Here is a 24,730-nt window from a genome sequence, read left to right as displayed (position 1 = left end):
ACAGTACAATTGCCCTGGGTTGAGAATAATAATAGAACTGGAAATTGTTTTTGAGTTGCGATGTCCTGGAGATAGGGGTTTTTTTAAAGCAGCTGTGTGTCCTCTGAGTCACTGCAGCTAGCCACTGAGCCCTGCACGGCAGAGATGTCACTGCTCCGTCTCAGCCACCAAGCGTCAATCTGTGCCTGGGGTTGCTATAGGAAACAGAGAGGGGTAGGAGGAAAAGGGAATAAACTAAAATAGAAGCAAATGGCACTAGCAATGCACTGTGAATGAATCAGTAGTTGGTAGCCACAGTCCTGGGCAGAGCACTAAAATGCATTTCAATTTCCTGCTCACCAGTGTAACTAAAGCATAGCTTTACTCCTGCAAAATCTAGAAAGAGACAGCTGAAGGCTCTCGTGTCACAAAGGGCATAAGAACAACATATAGGAAATTGCTGCTTATTAGGAATTCCTCACAATCCTGAATCTTGGCACAAACTCCCAAAGGGATGCAGGGAAGAATGGAAAAATATTGGATGTGCTTCTGTGGCAGCAGAGTCCAGCTACCCCATCATGAAAATGTTATAATAGCTAGTGTCCAGACAGAGCCTGGGCAGAAGAGCTTTTAATCAAATTAGATGAGGAAGCCAAGGCCCAGAAAGCAGTGAGATTGAAGACTAGATATGTCAATAGCTGTTGATGAAGTATGGGCTGAAATCCTGCCTCCGCTGCATTCAGCAGGAGATGTTTCCATTGATGCTCAGACTGCCATGGCAGAGATGTGTGAGTATTGCAGGCAGCTTATGGCCCTTTCTCACACACAGGTGAACTATCCTGTCTGTGGGCATACTAAACCCCTAAACTCGCCTGTTGTTAATAAACAGACTTTTCCCGTGCTTAAGGATACCCAAAGGGCTTGGGTGGCTTCAAACATCATAGGGAGTTGCAGCGTCTGAAGAGCACGAGATGTCCTCATGGACCTTTGGCTCTGCAGTGCAGGGCACTGGGGCTCACTGTCCACAGCATCCTGAACACAAGAATGTGCCTGATGGTTTCAGAGGGTCCCAGCTCTGCCGTGAGCGTTGCTGGGGAGGACAGTGAACTTAAACACCAGCAAACCACTTGTCTGAGAGTGCCAGAGCCAGGGCAGGAACTAAGCTACCCATAAACAAAGCCAGCTCCACAGCAACTGTTTGATTAAAGTTATTTTTGGAATCGAAACTCGTGGGTGGGAAGGGAAGCAGAAAGCAGATAAATTAGCCATTAAAAAGCAGCGTGGCCACATTGCTGAGCCCTATCAGCCATTTCAGGTGGTGAGTAACAGAGGACACAATAAACCCATCTTTGTTCTTCTGCTCTCTTGCTGTGCATGATCAGGAGATAAGATGCTAGCAAGGGTTGGTTTCACTGCCAAAGTACAAAGTGATTCATTAACCCACTTGGCTAAATAAAGCCCTGATAAGGACAGAGCTCCTGGCAGAGGCCAGCCCAGGTGCAGTGGGGCCCGAAGGCAGTGATGGCCATGGGGCAGTCAGGCACGTCCACGTCCTGGTCCTGTGCCAGGGCCACCGAGTCACCCATGGCTGCAGGTACCCGGGATGCTACCATGCTTTTTGTGGACATACTCCATATGGAGTGGACACTACTCCATTTTAGCAGTCCCTTTTTTGCACAGTGAAAGCAGGGATGTTGAGTAACAGCAGTGATGCGTTGCTGGATGGAAGCATTGCTTTCTTTTAACAGCTGGGGATGTGACATGAGTGTTAACAGTGAGAAAATAGATGAATATGGATTTGTCAGTTTGGTTGTCAAATCCAAAACCAGGGGAAAAATGAGTAAACTCTAGCATTTTCCTCAGCAGGAAAAGAAATGCCTTTTTTTTTTTTTTTTTAAACTATATAATGATAGTTTAAAAAAAATCCTTCCCTAAAATTTAGGTCAGTTTTTAAACAACAAAGCTTGTTTCAAAACAAAAAGTCAAAATATTTTGTTTTGATGATGTTGAAACAAAATGTCTCTGTATCTCCAAATCATTTCTTTTGACATGTCAAAAGGAAACATTTGTACACTTTCTAATTTTTTTCACAAATACCATTGGTTTCTGCATTTTTCAGTGAACTTATCCATTTGAGAAATGTCACTCAACTCTAAAAATTACCATACATATAGAGCTACCTCTGTTACCGCATTATGTCTCATGCAATCATGCCAAATTTGAATTCCTCAGAAGGGAGCTGGTTAGGCTTCAAAGCTGACCGATAAAGCCTGAAAAGGTGTAATGCCAATTAAAACTTTCCTTTAACCTGCACCAAGGTCCCACTCTGCAGGTCAATGCTATGAGCCAGGATCAGATGGGTCATCTCACTGTCTTTGAAGAGAACATATGTGGAGGGTCAAACCGTAGCTCATAACTCCATGCATGTGTCCAGATTAGTGCTTTAATTCTGGTTAAAGCAGCCTGTCTTAATCAGGGAAATGCATTTTATGGATCATCTTAGGGACCTTGTTGAACTGCATATCTCTGCAGGTTTCTAAGGAAGCTTTTTGTTGGCTTCTTGTGGGTAGGTTGTGTGGGGTCTAGCTGTAAAATTATGCACACACATGAAAATCTGGCAGTTCTCCAGAGCCAGAAGGTATGCATAAAGAACAATGAGACTGAAACATTCGTCTTCACTGCCCAAAGGAAAAGAGCTACCCAGAAAGCCCAGCAGGCAGCTGCAATGCTTGGTATGACTCTTCTTGTCTTACTTGTCATCATAAAGCATCTTCTAGACTTCTTCTGAGTGTCTGATCATCTCAGCTCTCCGCCTAAATGTTATTAGGCTGGAGATGTTGCATGATTTTGATGCTCCTATTCCTGGTAGCTGGGTGGGTGAGAGAAGTCCAGGTCCTGCTAGGGTAGTGGGGTTTTATGGAAAGCGGCAGCCAGTGAGGTGTTAACTGCTCCTCAGCACAGCACCATGATGTATTCTTTTGAGGCTGCTGTCAGCGCACACCAGAATTTCATTAGCTCATGCTGATTTAAATATAAATCCCCTCTTTGTTGCTAATCACTCCATTCAGGGTTGGAAAGTTCACAGAGCCAAAAATATACCCAGTTAGTCAGCAGGTTTGTGAATATTTTGAGATATTGGAGGTCATAAGTCAGTTTGCTGGCATTATCTTGATTATCTTATGGAAGCCTTTACTCAAAAATAGTCTCCAAAAATGAAGTTTAGGAAAACTTAGAGTTGAAATCGTTGGAAAACATTAAATGAACTGACCAAGCTAAATTCACATAAGGGCAGTTACTGTGTAACAGGCAGATGCTTTTAACTACCCTTTATGTTTTAGTGCTTATTCACATCCAGGAGCAATAACATAGGTGAAAGGTTAGAATAAAAAATACTAACTTCTTAAAATACTAATGCAGAATTTTAGGTTTTATATTTTGGTCTATGGGCTGTACATGTTCATTTAGGGATTTTTTAAACAAATCACATATGAAAACAATCTGCAGGGGTTGCTGGCATGTCAAGGCAGCAGGCAAGTGTGACATATGGAGTGATATTTTTGGGGACCCATTTCTCAAGGGTATTTTCTCAGCCATCCTTAGCGGTCAGGGATGCAGGAGATGCCTGGGCTGGGAGCACAGCTTCCTCGACTCCTGGCTCTGAAAGACAACAAAAGGATCTACCAACACTCCTTATCTGCCACTGTACACACACACAATTTGTGTACCTTCATCTCTGTTTGCTGTGCTCCATTACAGTGATTTATGTGCTGTCTGTCATCTGGAGCACTGGAGGAACACAAGAGAAGGAAGAGCAATAAACAAGTAATAATCAGCAGCGGTAACACAAAAAGGAGTCCACAAATGCTACCCTCAAGCAGGCAGCAGTATTAAGCTCCCAAGGAAATTGGTTGGGGAGGGTGCTCAGGTTTCCAGAAGAAGGGCTAAAGAGGGAGGCTTTGGCAAGGGATTAAGTCCCATGAAAGAGTGGTCCAGCACTATGATCTTTGAAGGACACAGTCATCAGCAGAACAGATTGGCTGTGGACAAAGAAAAAGAAATCTGATATTGGGAAATAGGAAAAGGAGAGCTGCTAATAGGGAGGTAAAAAGGGAAAACCCTGGAAGATAGGTGTTGGTGGGGAGCAAGCCTGGATTTGGGGTGTGATGCTGAATGCGATGGGAGAATTGCACGCCCCTGCCCAACCAGGCAGGTAAAGCAGATGTTGTGTGGGCCACAAAGCTGATGAGGCCAAAAAATAGTCTTCCTTTTTACCTGTGTGACCATGCCTTTAACTGCTGTTTTGACACCTCAGGGCTCTTTGTCATGGTCAAAGTACAGCAGCATACTAGAGGCATACATCAGGGCTGCAGGAATGTACTTGCCCAGGGTACATGTGGCAGTTGTGCGTGGAGACAGATGGGCTTGGGAAAGAGCATGGAGGTGGAAAGGATATCAGAGATGCAGCACTGTCCTTATCCATACAAAAGGTGACATCTGCAGAGGCTGTGTCATGGTACCACCAGCAAAGAGCAGCAGCTTGCCAGCCCCGAGGCCAGGGCACCCACCCAGCAGCAGCTGCAGCCGTAGTGTCTGTGTGACCGAACACGGACCTCTTCCTCAGCACTTCGCATTCCTACATGATTAAAAAAGATGCGGGGCCCTTTTAAAGATCAGTGGATGGTAAATTATTCCCTTCATTTGTTATTCACGATGAATAATGAATTATTCTCATAACATTTACTATGCTGTTCATTTATTATACAGGACAGCAGAATGTTTAGAAGCTAATTATTGCTAGGAAGGCTCTACACTTGCACAATATGTGACTTTTGCATATTTTTTATAGCAGTGCTATAAGTGGGAGAAGGGCTATTTGTCTGTTTTTAGCATGTTTCTCTCTCTCCAATGCCCAGCCTTACCACCTGCTTGCAGGCAGGGCAGACATCTCCCTCACCAGCAGCAGCCAAGATGCTCTGCCCCCTTTGCAGGAGGAGCATCTGGAGAATAAACTGTCACTTCTCCTTACGTGCAGCAGCAAGGTGAAATGTTCTGCTGGCCGGTGTGGCAGAGGTCCGCCCCATGTACCACCATGGTGCTATAAATCTCCCATCACTCTTTCAAGAGGCTACCACTACTGCCAACACCTCAGTACCTGTGGCCAGGGAGAAATCCTGTGCTTCACTGCCACCTCAGCTATGAGCCAGGGGCTGTGAATGTCTCTCACCTGGGAAATACCCAGAACACCAAGCGATGGCAGGGCTCAACACCATGAATTCCTGAAGAAGCTAGAGAGCAAAGCTGTGGTGAGCCAGGAGGAGATGGCCTTCTGAACAGGGGAAAGTTGGGGGGATTGTTTCTTATTCCTGTAAGTAGAATACACTCACTTAGAAAACTGAGTAATATCCTTAACAGTGGTCTACCAGTGGCTATAAATTGCCAGTTACGGTTGTCAAAACTAATTGTGCTGTGCTGCTCCTTGCCAACAGATTTACCCTGGCCATTTATAGTTGATAAATAATGTATCAGCTATGTTGAAAAGTGCTTTTAAGGAGACTGGAACCTCCTGCCCAGCTCTGCTCCCCTGTGAGCATGGCACAGCACCCTGCTCACCCGCCAAGGCCAGCTATGTCCATGTCCTACCCACATGTGAACAAGGCATTGTCCTGCATTTCCCTGAGCATCCTGCTACAAGAAGCCAACCTGTGAGAAAGGTTGCTGTGTGTCCATAGCTTAGCCCTATGTGTTGCTCCCGGCTTGAAAGAGAGCATGACACTCCCAACACAGGCTGCCTCTGCCTGGTGGGGCTCTCTCCAAGTGCTATGTGATAGCTCGTGGGTCCAATCCACAGCTGGTGAGAGCTGGCAGAGATGCTGTTGACCTTGATGAAGTAATATATGTTTATGGCAGGAGATTAGCTAGCTCTGTGCTTTCTAATATATCTAATATATATATAAAATCTATATTATTTGTTATCTACATTATGCGCCTAACATCAGTGTCCTCTTGTGGTCTCCGGTGATGCCCTCACATATCTCTGAATAAATGTTACCAGAGCTAACCCATGGGAGAGATAGGTCAACGCCATCTTTCTGAATAATTGATTATCACACGCATCAGTATAAAACTGATCTTCAGTGATACCCTTTTGGCTGTGCCTCATCATTCCTTTTTATTTTGATTCCCCAGTGGAAATTTCTCTCCACCAGCTGCCTTTGTAACCTGGTAAGAGCATTGCGAGCTGCTGGTAAACAATCTTTTATTTTATTTTTCATCCTTGTAGTGGTAAATTGTTGTGTCAGCACAGAGACGATGCAGGTGACTAACCTCATAAAATGTAGTAAATTATTAATAAAATTTCAAATAACAGTAGCTCCGTGGGCAGATCATAACTCGCCACTCTTGAGCAGACTGCATGCCTTTAGAGGACACCGACTGATTGCTTTGTGGGGGAGATTTTTTTAGTCATAAGTCAACAGGGAAATGCCAACCTAGGTATAGCTAGTGAGCATCGACAAGCAGCACATCAGACCTTGATTTTCAGCTGTAGGGGAACACCCGCTGCATTGAGTGACTTCAGCATGATCTTGGGTCCCACAGGCAGATGCTGTGCTGCAGTCCACCTGGAGCTGGGGCACTGGCTTGCTGAGCTTGCAGCCACTGAGGAGCTTGTGCTTCAGCATCCGGGCAGGGGAACACGTGAGCATTTGGGGATGCTCACACATCTGGGTGATGGAGGGATGCTTTGCTAAACCACAGTCATGATCCCAGAGACCCAGAACAATTGCTTCCGTAAATCCCCAATTTATTTATTTTATTTTTTTATTTTATTTTTTTTTAATCTTTAAAGATGTAAAATTACTCTTTGTAATCTAAATTAGCCACTACATGTGGAAGGGCTGCTAGGCTGAAGTATAATCTCAGCAGATTTCAGTGGGATAAGGCTTTGACATTCAGTGACAAAAGTGGTCCCTTCTTCCTCAAACATTTCTGCAGCAGAATGACTGTCCAGTGGGCACTTGGGTACTAAACAGGAGCAGACATCACCCTTCAGAAATGTCTTGCCTGGATCCATGCCTGCCTTTCACAGAGGGAAGCTGCTTGGAGGCTGGACCACCACCCAGCGGGACTGGGAAAGATGCACTAAATTAAAATGAAAAACTGTAAAAGAAGACAACTGAAGGTGAAGATGCTTTCCATCCATACTTAGGTTATAGAACCTACAAAATGGTGCTACAGAGGCTGTACTTCAGCTGCATCCCCATCAGTTTGGCATTTACCAATAGTATTCTTGCAGCACACACAAAAAATGCCTTTCTTGAAGCAACTGTTTATTCCCTGAAGGCACCATATGGGACAGAAACCTCAGAGAGAGGGAAACAAACTGTACTTTTCCATGCTACTCCAATTATTAATATTCCAGTATTGGCCAAGCACTTGTAGAGCTGTAATGAGAACATCCTCTCATGCGCTGTTTCCAGAATTTATGCACAACAAGCAATACATAAATATCAATTAATGAAGCAACTATGAAAAAATTAATTAAAACATGAGAGGATAGAAGCCTCTATTCAGCCCCCTAAAAAGGAAAGACATTCACAAACCCCTCCCTCCTGCTCAGAAGAAAGCTCTCAATTCCAGAGGAAGGAAACCATTAATTTTTTTTTAATTGCACAATACTTTTAAATTGATTTCCATAAGCACCACAAACAGCAAACAGGGGACTGAAAAATCAAAGATTTCACAATTAAGTTAGTACCTGGGAGCTGTCTCTTGCCTGTTGGTTAGGATCCAAACTCCCTATATCCTCTGACTTGCCTGTGGTGGCAGAAGCGCAGACAGCAAGCAGCAGCCTGGCTGTAGTCCTCCATGAAGTCCATAACGTCAGGGCTTTACTAATGGCACCTAAACCAATAAATTCATGTCTATAATCATGAGCACGTCAGCCTAAATTAAAATGAAAAACTGTAAAAGACGACAACTGAAGGTGAAACCCAGACCCTCATGAAGAGATTGCTTTTTTGTTCCATTCGGTGTTTCAGCCACAATCTGGACACAGTTTGCTGGCACCTGAGAAGCCATAGGAGCCTCTCCATCAACTGTCCTGAGGCAGCGCTCATCCTGCTGGAAGGAAACAAGGAACAAAGCAGGGAAATGGGCAAGGAGCTTCATGGGCAGGCCAGATAGAGAGCCATGGACTATGCTTGACAACCAGCAATGGCAGGCTGGAAAACCTCCTGCAACCTGCTCTCCCCTACCCCAAATGACATCTGCAACTGTGTTTCATTTTTCGCCGTGTGTCACAGTGATCATCCCTTTGGGTCTCCAAAGAGGCATGAGCCATTCTGGTGCCAAGGAACCGTCAGTGAGAGTCATGGCCAGGTACTGGACTTGAAGACCATAGGTTGCAGACTGCAAAACATTCAGATCCTGTTCTAACTCAGGCCTTTCCAGCTGAGAACCAGGGATGCCCATTCACTTTCAGTGATGAAAAAGTGGATCTGCGTAACTGGCATTTACAAAAAATAACTGGAAAATAAGACAACTCAGTGATGCTTTTCCTGCTTTTCCAAGAAGTGCATGAAGCCTGAATTCACAGGGGGAAGAAGCAGACTAATGCTAGGATAAATAAAAGCCACACTGTCCTCTGCATGGTTGCTTGCATCTACATGAATAAAATACTAAGTCTTGGGGATTCAGGGTACTCCAAGTGACCAATTTAGTGGAAGACCTCTCCAGCATCTCCCGAGCACCCCCTCACCTCTCCAAGGTGACCATTACACTGGTGTTTGCTGTACACCTCAGTGCCCTACAGAAATGCCGGGCTCATGGCTCCTCTTACATTGCAAAAGCCTCAGCGTTATCACTACGCACTTACTTGCTGCCTTTTATCTGACAGATGGAAAGGGCTGGACCCTCATTAACACTAGCAACTGTAATGATACTGTTTTATTTCGCCAGCACCCAGTGCTGAGGTTCCTGCTTATTTCTCTTCAGGCAGCACCCTATTGACTCTGCGTGCAGCTGGAGGTTTGCCCAGCTCAGCGCCAAGCGCCAGTTTGAGCCAGCACTTCAGGAACTGATCAACGCTGCTTTCATTCCAGGAGTTCAAGGTGCTTAGCAAATGACTGAACTTCATTTGACCTACAAAATACAGCACGTTTTACAGCATCTCAGATTGGTGAATGGATGAGATTAGCTGAAAATCACTGCACATGTGAGCCCAGCTATCAGGAAAGAGCTGTTGAAGGCACTGACCTCCAGGCCATGCCTTGTCCCCACCTGTCGTCTCCAGGCCTGCCCAGGCAAAAGCCACCTCTGCCTTCCTAACACTTTCCTTCCTCGCTATGAGCTGCTTTCTGGGATTATTTTGACTTCTGTATTTGTTTATTTAATATCAAAAATACCATCCGTGAAACACAATGGGTAAAAACAATAATATTTTGCATTTGCCTGGGGTTTCCTCTTTGAAGCTCTCTACAAATAGTATGAAATCAATTCTCACAGTGAGCTGGGCAGCTCAGTGCCTAAATTAATGTCTGTGTATTGCCACAAATTGCTGAGGATGATGTTCAGGATTTACAACAGTGCAACTGAGAGAAGTCAGACAAAACCTCGGGAAGGCAGCAGATGGATCAGGACCAGAGCTCAGGATTACCAGAGGCCCCAGCTTAAACCTGCTCTAGGCTTTCTGCAAAGTCCTGTTAAGCTGGGATGAGGAGTCCCACCTAAAGCTGTGGCAGGATGAACTCAGCCTGTGGCTTTATTATTCACAGACCATGTTGTTTTGCCCTTTTCCCTTCTTTCTGTCCCCTTCGGTAGTACTTAGAGCAGTGCTAACAGCAGCTGGTTCATCAGTCCCCTCTGGGCTGGCAGGGAGTAACTGTGCCTGGAACCATGGCCAAACATCCCGGTGCTGGTCAGCTGCGGTGAGCACTGCCACAGCTCTGCCTCAACCAGGGACCTCACTGCCTTTGCTGCCTGCAACCCTGCCTGGCATCAGCTCATGCACCAGGATGAAACAGGATGTAGAGCCCATTTCCTCGTTTAACAGAACTTGTTAGTTTTTCTCTTTTATAACCTGCAGCATTATCAGCAGCAAATTACTGCTATTGATAACTCGTTAGCAAACAAAATGAAAGACAATGCCACTGACATCTCTATGAAGCCATTTCTGAGTGGCTCTAGCTCCTGCTTATTGGGCTTTTAGTATTCATTAAGGCCGGTAAACAGTATGTGTTTAAAATGCTGATCTACGTGTTCAACTCTCAATCTGCCTTAGCTGAGACAGCATCTTATACCAATTCTGCTGCCTAACTAACTTGATTTATCATAGTTTCCTAAGCTCTGTTTATGAGGCTGTTTTGTTTGCAATGACTTAATATTTTTTTCACATGGGAGAATTTATCAACATCTGTGCATCACATTGCGTCGCGTGTCTGGGTGGCCTTGGTCGTACTTGTAATGCCGGAGTAGATCTGGGGAGGAGAGTTGCTCTGCCGGGAATCCTGTAACTGCTTTCCAAATGACAGCTAATTTAAAAGGTGGTGCTTCCTCTGGTCATTAGTCTCGACAGAAGGAAAAACACAGTATCATTTCCTCTCCTGTCCTTTCTCTGTCTGGTTGAGAAAAAGGAGTGCAGTCAGTGAAAAGGGCAGTCGGGCTCGGGAACTCCCTGTCACGGGCTGCCAGCCAGGTTGAGCTGCAGATTAAAAGATGGATTGGACATTGGTAGTGATAAAAAATTATATTTGTGGATGTCACTAGGCACTGAGCATGCAGGATACTATTCTCACACTGGCTGTGTCCTCTCCAGCCAGCTCGACCCTGACCAGATAAGATGCTTTGTGCTGTTCTGGCTCCTATTATCTCTTAAGGCTGCAGCCCCATCACATCAAGCATACACAGAATCTCTTCCTTAGAATGAGTACCTGCAACTTTTTCACCTGGAAACGTGACTCACAGTCTCCCAAAAGCATGACCTCAGAACCACTTTGTGCAAGGCACGTTGCTATTAGGCAAAGACTGGGCATCTTATAGCAGCTTAAAGAGATAATCAAATATCTTCCAGTGGTTTTGGGATCCACTCTGGCCTCCCTTTTACAAACTAAGGCAGCTCCCTAGAAGGAATTTCCTTATAGAGAAAATGTCTCTATGCATTTGTGGCTTTGTTGAGGGTTTGGGTTTTTTTTGAGTCAGGGGGAAAAAAAAAAAAGCTAAATATTAAAATATCAGAAGCTTTCTCTGACGGGATTACATCCAGCTTTACTAGAAATATGTGTGGTTTCCTGCTTATCTGTCCCTGAGGGTGGAAGACAGACATCAGTGTCTCCAGAAAGACTGGGATGGCAACATCAGATAACATAAATGTGAAACGCTTTGGGCTTAGAGCATACAAGCTTTTCTGGGTCTTTCTGATGGTGTTGGGAGCTTATGTCAATGGCAGATATGAACTCAAACTGCTGGACTCCCCACAACGCTTGCATTGAAAAGCCTTTAAGGCAGTGGCACCTTTTCAAGCCACCACACTGCCCAGCTCCTCAGCTGGTTTAACCCTACGGCAGGAGAGTACCTTCTCTGTGAGCTGGGTTCTTGTTCCTCAGCCAATACATTTCTGTTCCCATGTAAAAGGGAATTTCTGCTCCTGTCAGCTAGCCTTATGGCTATTTTGCAATAGCAGTACGTGAGAACTAAGGCTCCAAGTTCCTGGAGTAAATGTAGGAGTTGTTTTTCACAGTGATTGGAGTATTTTTGTGGAGGAACTGCTCCTCCCTGTACTGTCTATAGCTTTGAACGCCTTGAAGGCTGCCTTTGGTAAGTCCAAATGTACTTCATATCATTACGCATTAGGATCAAGATTTTCATCCACAACACGCCATTATTTTTATTTTTTTTACTGTCATCTGTTTTGATGTGCACTTGCGGAGCTTCATTTCTTAAGAAGATCAGAGCATGGCCCACTGTAATGAAGCAATCAATTATGAGGTCACACTTTAGAAAAAAATTCTCTGGTACATGCACAGTACCAGAGAAATCCTTGATAAATTCTTTTTAAAGGTGGTATCAACAACAATATTTAGTATGAGCAATTTCTGTTTGGACCAGACAGCAAAAGTTTCCCCGTCTTCAAGCAGATTAATAGTTCTGCTTTTTGTCTCTTCTCAGTAATTTAGACTAAATGAAATATGGTGTATGGGTAACACAGGTACTTGTTTCACTATTAGGAAAATTCCAGTTACTGGAAAATTTCTTTGACTGGGCCATAGACAAAAATCAAGGAAGACAACTATTCTTCTGACTTGGAAAAAATAAATACTTCATGTTGCTATTCAGAAGCTGACTGACCCGTGTGAAAAAGCTATCTTTGAGCTGCACAGAGCATGATTAGAGGGAATAGGGAACCAAGGTGCCGATCATCCAATTTCAGATCTCTTTATGCATCAGATCAGTGTTACAGCAATAGTAGAAGTAGTCCTCTTGTAAACACGCTTTACTAGGTCACACAGCACATTTGTTTCCAATGTACTTATTCCTGGAATTTGGCATATAACTTCTCATCCACAGCATCTGTGGAAAGTTTTATTAGAAGGGGAAAAGCAGTGAATAAGTCACCAGTCCTGGATTTGATTCTTGGCTCGGCCACTAACTCAGACCATCGTTATGCAAACAGCCACTTGGTTATCTGGCTCTATGTACAGACTTGCTGCTGTGCAGGGCTGAGGAAATAAAACTGTACTTTGGGGCAACACCTCTCTGTCTCTCCATTTACCCACATATAAAATAGCTCTAAGAACACTTCTTTTCCAAGGTTGAGCTGATATTTATGGGTTTTCTTAGAAATGTTGGAGGGGAAGTGCTGTTAAAGCACAGAGAATGATTATTAACTGATGGAAAGGTATTTTAATGAAATGTGCTGGCAAGCTTCCCTTTACTGTGTGGTGCCAGTGTTAAATAGGCTGCTTGAAGAGCTGCTTCCCTCAGTGCATTTGTTGCTAGGCTGTTCTTGGTTTTTGCCATCTCTCCTTCATCTCCTCCCCAGTAAATTCTGTGTCAGCTCAAAAGCTGCAGGAATTCATAGTTGTAACATGTAATCCTCACTTGAGTTTCTCACCATTGGGAAGTGTTTCTCTGGGTGGGCCAAATGACATGTACTCCCCTGACATAACCAGCCCCAAAAGCTCAGCCAACTCTTTCTCCCAAAAGCTTTCATTGGTCCCAGCTGCTCTATAGCATCTGTGCTTTGTCCTAGCCCATGCAGGATAAATGGCAAGGGGATGCGAAGGGGATCAGAAGAGATGCAGAGGTGTGACTTTTGACCAGGATGAGCTTATTGGGGAGCATCTGTGGCACTGGTGGCACGGAGCTGAGCTGGTGTCTGAGACCATCACCTTCTTGTGGGGTGATCCCTTACACACGCAGCCCCAGGCATGGTCCTTCTTGTGAGGTTTAGGGTTTTTTCACTTGTGTGGAATTGTTTTTTGGCTGCAGAAGGCATGAGGAAGCAGTGGTCATTTGTGAAGGCTGAGGAGCAGACTTGCAGCAAGTGGTCAAGCTCTCCCCAGCACTTGGAGCAGCTACGCTCAGGATGGGAAACTGCTGCAAGTTCTCCCCATGGGCACGTTACCAGATACCATTTCCTCGTGAATGACCTTTTTTTGCTGGAATTGGACCTAAATGTGCTCTGCTGAGAGGACCATTCCCCTGAGCTGTCCCCATCTAGACGCAATCTGTCCTCACAGCCAATAACTGGTGCAGACTGAGAAGGCCCACACACAATCTGCCCAAATATTCCTGTATCACAGTCACATCCTCAGCCTGAGTAGGGGTAGCAGTTGGTTTTCTTCAGGTGTTTTTTTCCCTAGGTCTGCAGAAAGAGGTGACTTTGGAGGAATGTCCCAATTCCTTCTCCTGAGAGCTTTGGAGTAGCCATAAACTCTAAATACAGGTTGGAGTCTTCTTTGCTCACATCAGTCCTCCTGAGTTCCAGGAAGAAGTCCCATTAAGAACCAGAACTTTGTTCTGTGACCATCTCTAGCTGTTATCCCATCTCCTGCCATGGGAAATAGGTTGGTAAATCCACTTGTGTTCATTGAGCTCCTGCCAGTGTGCAATACGAATGATAAACCAAAACAAAACCAAAAACTCCTGCAAGCAGAGATTGTTGTAGAAAGATTGACTTCTGCAACCCAGTGCTACCTTCGAGGAACACAGTGAAATCCAGCCAAAGGCACCATCTGTTTGTGGCGGAATGTGTAAATTTATATCTATTTCTGAATTCTTGAGTTATGAAACTGGAAATGTCTCAGCTGCAGTGTGCATAGTACATGAAACAGCATGAAGATCCACTCTGTGTTTGATTCCAGGACACGTGGAGCGCCTACTCATTTTGAAACTAAATGAGGCAAGACTGTAGCAGCCCAGCAGGAACCACTGCAAACCTTCTTTGTCTCCTGGGGCATTTGCAAAGCTCTTTCAGAGAACTCACCAGGGCTTGCCATGGAAAAATAACAACTACTTGATGAGCCAGTTTTCCACATTATGTATCAGACACTTCCATGACTTTTCTCCCCAGATCATCTGGCTTTCTGATTATGAATCACTCACATCAGCCAGAAGCCTGACTATGTGTATGGTCCTAGTTTTTGGTTTTTCTGTTCTCTTTCACTGGTTCACCTCACACCTCTTCTCCTTCCTTCAATGCCTGTTCCTCACACCAAGAGGATGACTTGTTCATCTCCAACCTCCTTAAAATGTTTTGGCGGGATGCTTAAATCCCTGAGAAGACAGGTCATCCATCATCAAAGGCTAGCAGCCTAAATGGCTCAGCGGGTAAGGAGCTCTGCAAATTGTTCCGGGCAGCCCAGAGGTTGGTCCCACCTACTGACCATGGGCTGGAATCCCCTGCTTTGGAGACCAGCACTTCAGGTTAACATAGGCACTTGATCTAATAACTCCCAGCCTCTGGTATTAGTGTACATCAGCCTATTGTCCACTATGTCTATTTAAAGTTGTCATTCTTCAGGGCAGGAGTATGATTGTGAGTGTTTTTAGCCCAGAGGGGTCCAAAGTCTTGTTGAGTTTTCAGCATGCTCCTATACAATAAACAGTGATGAAGATGGGAAAGAAAGGGAACAGCCACTGGATTGTGGAGCATTTACACGAACTATTAAAAAAATGTTAAATTCCATTGGTGCAGAATGATGCTGGTGGCTTTTTTTACAAGTGTGAATATCCTTAGCCTTTGGTGGTCAAGGTGAATATTTTCTTAGCCATGTTCAAGCCTATTAGTCAGGTTGCATATTAGAGAGCTCTTTCTGATATAACTACCCTGCTTATTTGTCTCACAAATACACTGTACCCCTCTTGATTAAAGTTGCATAGAGCCTTCAGCTCTGTCAATGGTGTAATTTGCATTTTACTTAGCTTACAAGCCTTGGGGCTTTGTCTTATGTTATATAGGATATTCTATACAACAATTATCCTGGAACCAAGGCAACATGGGTTTGCATGGTAATGAACTATTCCTTCTTCAAAGCTTGACTCATCTTGAAAGGATTGTATTCCAGTCATCTTCTAGTCATTTAGAGTGATTCTTGAATGTATTTTCAGAAGGTTTTGGCCAGCCACAGTGCTTTGGGATGGTATGCATATGGCTGCTAGCACTATTTGCTACCAGTCCTCAAGCTGGCAGGGCTGACTGCAAATAATGTGGAACAGGTGAAGAATCAGTCGGGTCCTTTAATCATCATTCGATTGCTTAACATTAGGCTTTTGAACTGTTCTCAATTTCTTAAAAAGTAGATTATTTTATAGCTTTGGGGCATTAGCTGCATGCCCTGAAACACTTTAAGCTCTCTTAGCGTATTCTTGTCCTCTTCTGATTTCACAGGGTTTGGGCTCTTTCCTATTTATTAATGCTGCCCCTTGGATAATTACAGCTCTCCTCCTTTGCAATCGCCTCTGATCATATAATTTCCTTTAATCTTCATGTGAAATTTCCTTAGATTCAGGATCCAGAATGAATTTGAGTATTATTGATCAAAATAACGTGCCATTTCTTAAAAGAGTCCTTGCCACACAGTGTAGATCCTTGCAGCTCATTACAGCAGAATCACTTTGAAATGCAGTCTTGTCCCTTTCCCTGTAATGGGAAGACATGATCTAGTCTTGATTATACTATTGTTCCCCCTTTCAGTGTAGGATTAACATCAATCAGCTGGAGAGCGTGATTGATTTTCTAATTAATAAAGCATTTGTATCAGCTTGCATAACCACACAAAGCTTAATGGGTTCCCTACTGTATCTGAAACTGATTTTGTGTGTGAATTTACTCCTAGGCTTGGAAGCTTTTTCACTAGCAGTAAGGCTAGTTAGAGCATCCTTCATATAGAGCTCTCCCGTGCAGCATATGCTTTAAAGCATGTTTCACCAACTACCACAACCAGATTTAAAAGCTTATTTTGAATGTTGACTTCTGTCCCAAGACTGGAAAAAAAGAATAAATTAAGGCTTATGGGAAGAGGAGAATTAATGCCCTTCAAGGACAGATCAGCGCAGCATTGCCTCACAGGAGCCCTAGGGATGGGGCTGCCCAGGGGCACTACCCTGCCCAGGCTGACATGTTGGTTAGTGCATCCTGGGGCTACTCTAGCTTATACCTCGCTGCCCTTCAGTCAGCTTTGCATCACTTGTTTGGTTTATGCCAAAAAGCCCTGAACTATAAAAATGACCAAACAAGCTTTACCCTGAGCTCTGGGAGCACCCGTGTGGGGCTGCATGCCATCCTGTCTCCATGTTGGTGGCAGCCATGCCCTCAAAGAAATGTTAGAACATAAGAGAAACCTCAGCCCTCCCAGATCACTTAAACATCAGAGATAGTGGCTAGAGAATTGAAAGAACAATTAGTAACCTTAACTCTGTCCCATGCCAGGAAAACCAGAGTCCAGCTGCTGCAGACATGAGACCAGAGGGTCATAGTGTGACCAGATGGTGATGAGGAACTGGGGCATGACCTTGGTGAATAAGTAAGCAGAAAACCTGAAGGAGAGCTGTCCCGCTTCGAGCTCCTATTCTGGGTTACAGCATCTAATTTACATGTGCAAATCACTGCTGTATGGTGTGAGGAGCCCCCACCTCCTCCTGCATTTGACAGGCAGCCACAGGCACAGCTGCCTCTGCAGCAGCGCACCCAGAGCATGCTGCATGCTGGATTCAATTTCTGTGGGAAGATGGTGATGAACACAAGCAAAAGCTGAGCAGAGAGGGCGTCCTGTGGGACCCAGCTGCAACAAAAACTCTGGCTCGAGAAATTCTGGTCTGATGCACCCGTTTCTTGCACGTGACCTTCCTGCACTGCCAGTCTTAGGAGAGCCAAGCTGAAATCAACGAGAAGAGCTGGCATCTCCTTTGGTTTGACTCTGATCTGGTTGTGCTGTGAAAATGGATTAATTCCCATTTTGCATCATCATGTCTTTCAAGAAAAGTACAGAAAATGCAGGCTCTGCTCTTGTTGTGGATCTCTCTTTGACCACATGGTCCCCAAGAGTAAAAAGATGAAATAAAGACTAAATCTTGCAGGCAAATCAAACAAAATGAGGTCAAACATGTTCTATGATTTTAATCTACCTTGTAAATCTAATGCTGTGTGGATGGGAGCATGGTCCAGCTTCTTCAGATTTGTTCTCTGACTTACATTTCTCCAGCCCCCTGGCACTAAGTTATAAATCTGATGGTGAAAGCTATACATCTGCACAGGTTTCGGCCCTTAGCCCTTACATACCATCTAGAGAATGAACAAGCTTCACAGCATTAAAATAAATAGACTCACATGCAAGCCCAAGATGATTTAAGTCAGCTCTCTGGTGCGAGAAGCATCAGCCACCCATGTTGTTGTTACCACATCTGGGTCAGACAGCTGGGGACGGCAGCTCACAGGCTGCAGGGGGACTGGGGTGGGGGGGTCGCTTCGCTCACAGCTGCAGGGAGAATGTGAATTTAAAGCTTTTAGGGAAAAAAGAGTCTGTGCAGGTTGCTACAGACCATGATGTACTGGGCTTGGGGATGGGGGGTTTCTGGCCAGGTCAAGCTTATGCACTTAATTGCTTGAATATGGCTGACATGGTGATACTGAGTTAAAAGCAGGTGGTACTTACAATAAAATGAGGACACCACAGTCTGGCTTTAAACTGTGGTAATATAAAGTGATTTGCTACATGTAACATGATGGCATCTCATTCTCTGTTGGGATATAACGAAATACATTTGGAACCATGCATCAGATCAGCCCCAGCATTTCAAGCCAGTTTAGGCTTTCAGACGTCAGACTGGTTTGCTGCTAAGGAAAACCCCAGTCTGCACCAGCACCTTCACATGCCTCAAACCAGTAGTCGAGTACACAAACTCTCAAAGCCTTTTATGTATCAACATCCCAAGTAACCTGATATAAAAAGTTACGAGATTTCTCTACTTAGGCTGAAAAGAAAAAAAAGAAAATTAATAAAAATGTTTGTGGGAGAAATCAGACAGTGATGAGGTGGACAGACTGAGTTCACAGAGCAATCCCTCAGGCCACCACCCCTCAGCCAGGCAGTGGGACCTCAGTAGGGATGCTGTTGGCCAGCTGAGACAGTGCAATCACTTGAAACCTCCACACACAAGGTTTAAACTAAAATATTTCAGCACTCCTTGATGAGATTAAAAGCACGCACTTTTACAATGACTCAGCTGACCTGTAGTAAGGGAGGAGGTGATGAAGTGCATGAGCTTTTGTATCTCCATCATGAGAGACCGGTACAAGCCACAGGGCTGTGGAGACCTTTCCTCTCCTGGTGCCCCAGCTGAGTAGGGAGGAGACGTAGGGGCTGCAAGTGCTCCATTTGGCCATGGCCGAGTGCCACGGAGCACTGCTGGGTGCAGGACCTCCTGCCCTCCTTTGGATGATAAAGGAAGATTTCCAGCTCTTGAATTAACCTGGGAGGTTTTCCCTGGTGCTGCTCAGCTTCCGAGCTCTGCTGAGACACAGATGGCTGCAGGCACATGCAACCCCAACACACAGCTCTGCTGCCAGAAGTTCAAAACCCCATCACCCAGGCAGGATCCTGCTTCCCTGGCTTTCTCTTCACCTCTCAACCTCCTCACAGATACCCGTCGATGTTTATATCATATATCACGACACACATATCCAACTCAGAGATGCTCAGATTGTTGCTGTGATCTTTGATTGGAACAACATGGGATGCTGGAGCACTAAGTGCTAACAGTTCTTCTTGCAAGTTGTTAACTTGATTCTCATTTAGATTTTATTTGTCCTATGTTTTATCCTTCCAGGGAATTTTTCATCCCTAATTAATCTTGGATCATGTAATATTTTGTGTAACCGCCTTATTGATTGTTCTAAATGTGCAATCATTTATTGTTTTACTTACTCCATTGGCTGAATGGCGTTTTGGTTTTTGAGACCAAGTCATCCTCTGTTCATCAGTTTGAAATCACTGGAGTTATTCCATGGATTCACAGATTCATTTTATCTTGTTAATAGAACAGGATAAAGCCATATTTTGTAAATAATTTTGTTTCATTTGATTTCCCCAGAATAGAAAAGGACATGAAATACTAACCAGGCTTTCCTAAGCAAGACCATCTGTATTTTCCAGCCTTTTTGGCTGAATGATGAGAAGTGACAGTCAGCAAGTCTCTGCTGAAAACCCAGCCTGGCCAACCAGCAGAGTGAATGACATCGGGAGACACCACACTCTGTGCATTTGAAGCAGGACAGGACCATCCCCTGGTAGAAGAGCTTGTTCTCATCAGTTCAGAAGACCTCAAGAAAGACCTGGTGGAATGCAGACGTCTCTGGTCCTCCCCATGAAGCAGAGTTCTGTCATTTGGATGTCCAGGATGCCTAGCACATCGCATACACTCAGTCTCTGAATTTCAAATATTCCACCTGTTAGTAAAAACACCACTGACTTCACTCAACACTTGCACCATAATATTTTTTATTTCTTTTTTTCCTGTGGATATTTTCTCTATAATGACTTGCGCAGAGCTGACAGCAGCTCTCTGGTGGCAACCCCAGTGCTGGTAGAGGCACAGGACTTTGCAAAGCGAGGTTACAGTCTGTGGTACCTAACTCAGGTCTGGAAAAGGATGAGAAAAGAGAGACATTTTCATCTCACTAACTGAAAAAAAGATCTTGCTTCTTATCTATAAATACCCTCTTCAAATTTCTACCTGTCCTCTCTGGTATATGAAACAGACCATGCTATATTCTAGCTTCTGCCAGTGAAGACGTAGAAAATGTTATGATTCTTCATCATCTGTCCAGGAATAAACCCCTCCTGAGCTCAGGCAGTTTTGTGGCTGTGCTGTGCCCAGGATGGCCAGGGGCAGCCCTGCATCACTGCTCATGTTGGTGATGTTATGGAGAACTCTGAACCCAGTTACTGTCCTCTTCCCAGTTCTTCCTTATTCTTAGGGAAGCCGCTGCCTGTGAGGCAAAATCTACCTGTAGTATCTCTGACAACAAATGGTTTGGGAAAGCTGTTACACCTTGTAGATGTGGCAGGATGTTCACACCTAAAGACCTGATTCAAAGTTCATTATAGCCAATGGGGTTATACCCATCGATGTCCACATGCTGCAAATCAGGAAGCTTTTCGATCTAGAACTTTTTCCCAGGAGTGGGGTATTAGCTTTGAAATGTTTTCTGTCTCTCCGAAAAAAAATCCCATCCTAAAAGGTGAAATTACTTAACTCACTGTGTGTGTCAGCCTTTAAAATAATCTGCATCTGTTTTTTTAATGTGCAACTGGTCTCTGCAGAAACTACAGATTAACCAGGGTTAGGCAAAACTCCATCTCCCAGCTGCAGAGCAGAAGTGCATTCCCATTGCTAATGGAAGAGTTAAAAACATAACTGTCTGAGCAGCTGCCTGCTTAAAATCTCTGGCTAAACCAGATGCCGGAGCAAATATTTTTCACTTCTTGCAGAAAATAAAGAACGAAATAAAAATCTGAAAACATTTTGTTAAAAGCCAGGTCAAAGCAAAATATTTAGATTCTTTTTCAAAATTACTTTTTTACTAATTAATTTTAATTGAATGCTGGTACATTTAGTCTCACTGGACCTGTCACTGCAACAGCTGAGAAGGGGGGAGGCCCGCTTGCCCATTCCCTGTGCTCTGGTGCTCCCTGGAATAAATGCAGTTATCAAGATAGAGGCACGGTTTGCAGGCGGTATTAGATAACTTGGGAAGCACTTGGGAACTTGGAGTCAATCACGCTGAACAAGGTGAGAGAGTGGAGAATTTCAGGGTGGTTGTTTTCAACACATCAGGCTCAAAATGAGTGCTATTATTTTTAACATTATTCACTGATGTCATCATAGCATCTGCTTGAAAGCTGATAGGGTTTCAAACAACCTGCAAAAAAGGCGAATATATTCACGTGTGAAGCACACCAATAGCTGGGGATGCACAGTTTGGTCAGGTGCTCCCACAGCACAAGGGGGTTAACCAGCATGATGCACAATGCACAAGCATCCTGCATGCAGCAGGGACAGTAACTGTTCAGCTGCTACTTGGGAGGGAAGCCTGTGCTTGCAGGGAGATGCAATGAGACTCAGGCTCTTGTTTTCTCTTCAGTCATACAAAGATGTGGCTCACCAGTCATGTGTGGCGTCACCCAGCTGTCCAGGGGAAGAGATGGGTACAGAAGGGGCAGGGGATAAATGCCTCTTGGTTCCTTCTTTCATGGATCGCCTCCTCCTCTCACCCCTGAAATATTTCTGAGGAGGGTTTGTCTTTCCTTAATCAGAGAACGTTGTGGGGTGTCTCTGTGATATTAAAATCTCTCCTGATTTTCTAGGGGTATTCTGTTAATTAGTAGATTTCTCCTCCCAACTACTCTCTAAATGGAAAGAGTACATACTAAACCAATTGCCCTACTTATGTAGCTACTCAGAGGAATGCTAAGATGGATTAACATGCATAGCAGAAGGCTTATGACCCTGGGAGACAGAAGAACCTGAAATAACCTTAATATCCTGTCAATTTGCATTACCGAACCTCAGTGAACAAGAAGATCCTATTTAGTAGTCTGTCTTGGAGGAAAAACTCATATCTTTTATCTGGCTTATTCTTCCCCCTTTTCAAATGAAAGTGTTGTTTTTATCTCTCCTGGCTTTATTTTTATGACGTACAATAAAGCTGTGTCACGCCCCTGTACCTCCCCACCCTAAATAACACTTCCCTCTGCACAGTCTGGCTCAGCTCCCGAGAGGTGCTTTTCTCATGCTATTGTGCAGTGAAAACCATATGCACCTAGCCAGGCTGGGCAGAGAGAGCTGAGCTAACCCTGCAAGCCGCTGTGGTGGCACATCGTGTCCACGTGTGGCATTACCAATGTCATCCCTCTGCTCCTGTGTGCTCTGTGAGCCTGCAGAGCCAGCTCTCGGCAGCGTGGAGGCACCGTGCTGGGAAGAAGGAGAGCAAGATGCCTTAAAATTGTACAAATCACCTCTTTAAATATGCATTGTGGATTTCAGAACTGCCTCAACTGGAGCCCTGTCAAAGCTGTAAGGACCTGTACCACCTGCAATACTGCCTGCTCCCTATGGCCACAAACACTGAAGTCCAGACGAGATTTCACCCAAACCCCAGATGTTCTGCTGTCCCCAGTTTTTCCCAGCTGGGTGTCTGGTTCTCCTAAACATTTGATCCTCCTGGAGAGCTTGGTTGTCATCATGCCCCTCTTTTCAATGAGCAGCCCAGCCCTCCCAAGGCCCTACAGTTACATGAAGAAATATTAAGATATAATACTCTTAATGGAATGTCCATCCCCACAGACCTTTGTTATACATTTAACACCTGTGAAGGTCACTAGAGTCATGAAGCTAAATGCACCCCCCTGGGCTGAAGTAACAACTGCTGCTGATGTTTCAGTCCCTAAATCCCCCGCATGTTGGGGACAATCAGCCCTGGCCACCGGCTCTCCAGGCCCAGGAGCATCACAGATGGGCCAGCAGCACCACAGGGGTACAATTTAATGGGATATGCAGTAGTGCTTCTGTGGCAGACAGCATCTTCATCATCATTAATTATTCCTCCTTCCCTCACCTTTCTACTTGCAGTTTAGTTCAGCCCTGCTAAAAGAGGGGTTATTGCTTTAATTAAAAAATAATTTAAAAAAAAAAGAAAATGGTCAGAAATGCATCTCACAATTACAGAGTTCGGTCTAATTAGGACACAAAAACACACATGTAATTGCCTTATGTGTCTGCTCCTGAGATTCCCTTTCAGTGTTAAATACGTGTGGAGCATCTACCTAGATAAATGGTGTTTTCCTTACAGTTCACAGGGAACAAAACTTACCCGAAAGAGGCAGAAACACAGAGGGAAGAGCCAACCCGTGCTGCCAGTCCCCCAGAAAGGTCTTCCCCCAGCAGAGAGAGAACTGGAAGCAGAAAGCAGCTCCGGGGTTTGGGACAATTTCCCATGTCTGGGGGGGTATAAATGTACTGAGCATAGAAATAGGTCAGAGATGAAGCAATGCATTCTCCAGTCACCTTGCTTTCCTTGCTTAAACACAGAAAACACCAAAATCTGCATTTGTATTCAAAGTGAAGGCCTTTGGGCTTGAAAGCCCTACTAGCAAATGCATAATGAGGGAAAGCAACAAATACAAGTATTTATCCTGTATGAAGGAAATTAGAGAATACAGAGAGGAGAAAACCTCATCGGGGATACAGACAGTATTTATTCAGGCTAGAATCTAACTCTGTGCCTGCTGAAGGAAGAATTCATTTCTCACCAAGGACAACAGTTTAAAACTCCCATTTAACAGGACAAAACACTCCTACCCCAGCCATTGCTCACTGCCTGTGGGCACAGACTGTTGCCCACCCAGCCTCCCACCACTCTGCGGAGGATCTGGTGCGCAGGGAGGGGGCACAAGGGCTGTTCTCCCTGTGGTCAAGGTCAAACCTCACCTTCTTCCCAACAGGTCCTTTCCCAAAGGAAAACCGTGCCCATGTGGACCAGCAACATATAATACCATGGCACAGGATGACAATATGTTTTTTTTTTAAAGAGGCATTTGGAGCTGCAGGGTGTATATTTTCCCTATGAGGGGACTGAGCATTCACCCCCCCTCTCATGGCCTTAAAAGCAAAATGTGAAGACAAGGTGAGGAGTCTGCAGGATCCAGGACAAATGTTTTGGCACTTACTCTGCAGAGGCAGGAGGATGGGAGTGTGTGAGAAGAGGCAGGAGGAGCCGAATTAAAAGGTCAGCAGGATCTCTCAGCCCTGCGCCCTCCCTGGCTGATGAAGAGGCCTTCTTTACATCATAACCTGTCAAAAATGTAAATGCAATACATCGGCCCGATGTGGCAACTACAGCCAGAGCGAGAAAAACATTGCTAGGGTGCCACCAGCCATAGGGGAGTGCCTGGCTGCAGCACTTGAGTCATCCTTGTAGTTTTCAGCACACATATTTTGTTTGAGTCCAGTTGTCAGCTATTTTTTGTGTTTATTTTGTCTCACATCGCCAGGATAGGGTTATGGCATTGCCAAGTGTATTTCCATAGCCTGGCAGGCTTGCCTGGCATTGAGGGGTGAGCAGTGGCACAGCTTGCACCATCCTGGGCTAAGAGCTGGCTACTGCAGGGTCTTACATTTATGCTTGAGGGTCCAGAAAACTGCCGCAGCAGAGAGAGATAATAATAGAAAAATCATAACGAAATAGGAAGCTGCA

At 44.7% G+C, this 24,730-nt stretch overlaps 1 long non-coding RNA gene across 1 annotated transcript in view; it reads left to right on the top strand.

Moving 5' to 3' along the window:
• Positions 1-19,953, top strand: part of LOC115612051 — a 32,529-nt gene extending 12,576 nt beyond the window's left edge. The window contains exon 2 of the long non-coding RNA XR_003992860.1: positions 19,567-19,953. This is a non-coding gene — a long non-coding RNA (uncharacterized LOC115612051). The remainder of the gene's footprint in view (positions 1-19,566) is intronic.
• The last annotated feature ends 4,777 nt before the right edge of the window (positions 19,954-24,730 follow it).

Source organism: Strigops habroptila, chromosome 8, assembly GCF_004027225.2.
Source record: "Strigops habroptila isolate Jane chromosome 8, bStrHab1.2.pri, whole genome shotgun sequence".
NCBI lineage: Eukaryota > Metazoa > Chordata > Aves > Psittaciformes > Psittacidae > Strigops > Strigops habroptila.
The sequence above is the reverse complement of the archived record's forward strand: the minus strand, read 5'-3'. Positions and strand labels throughout refer to the sequence as shown.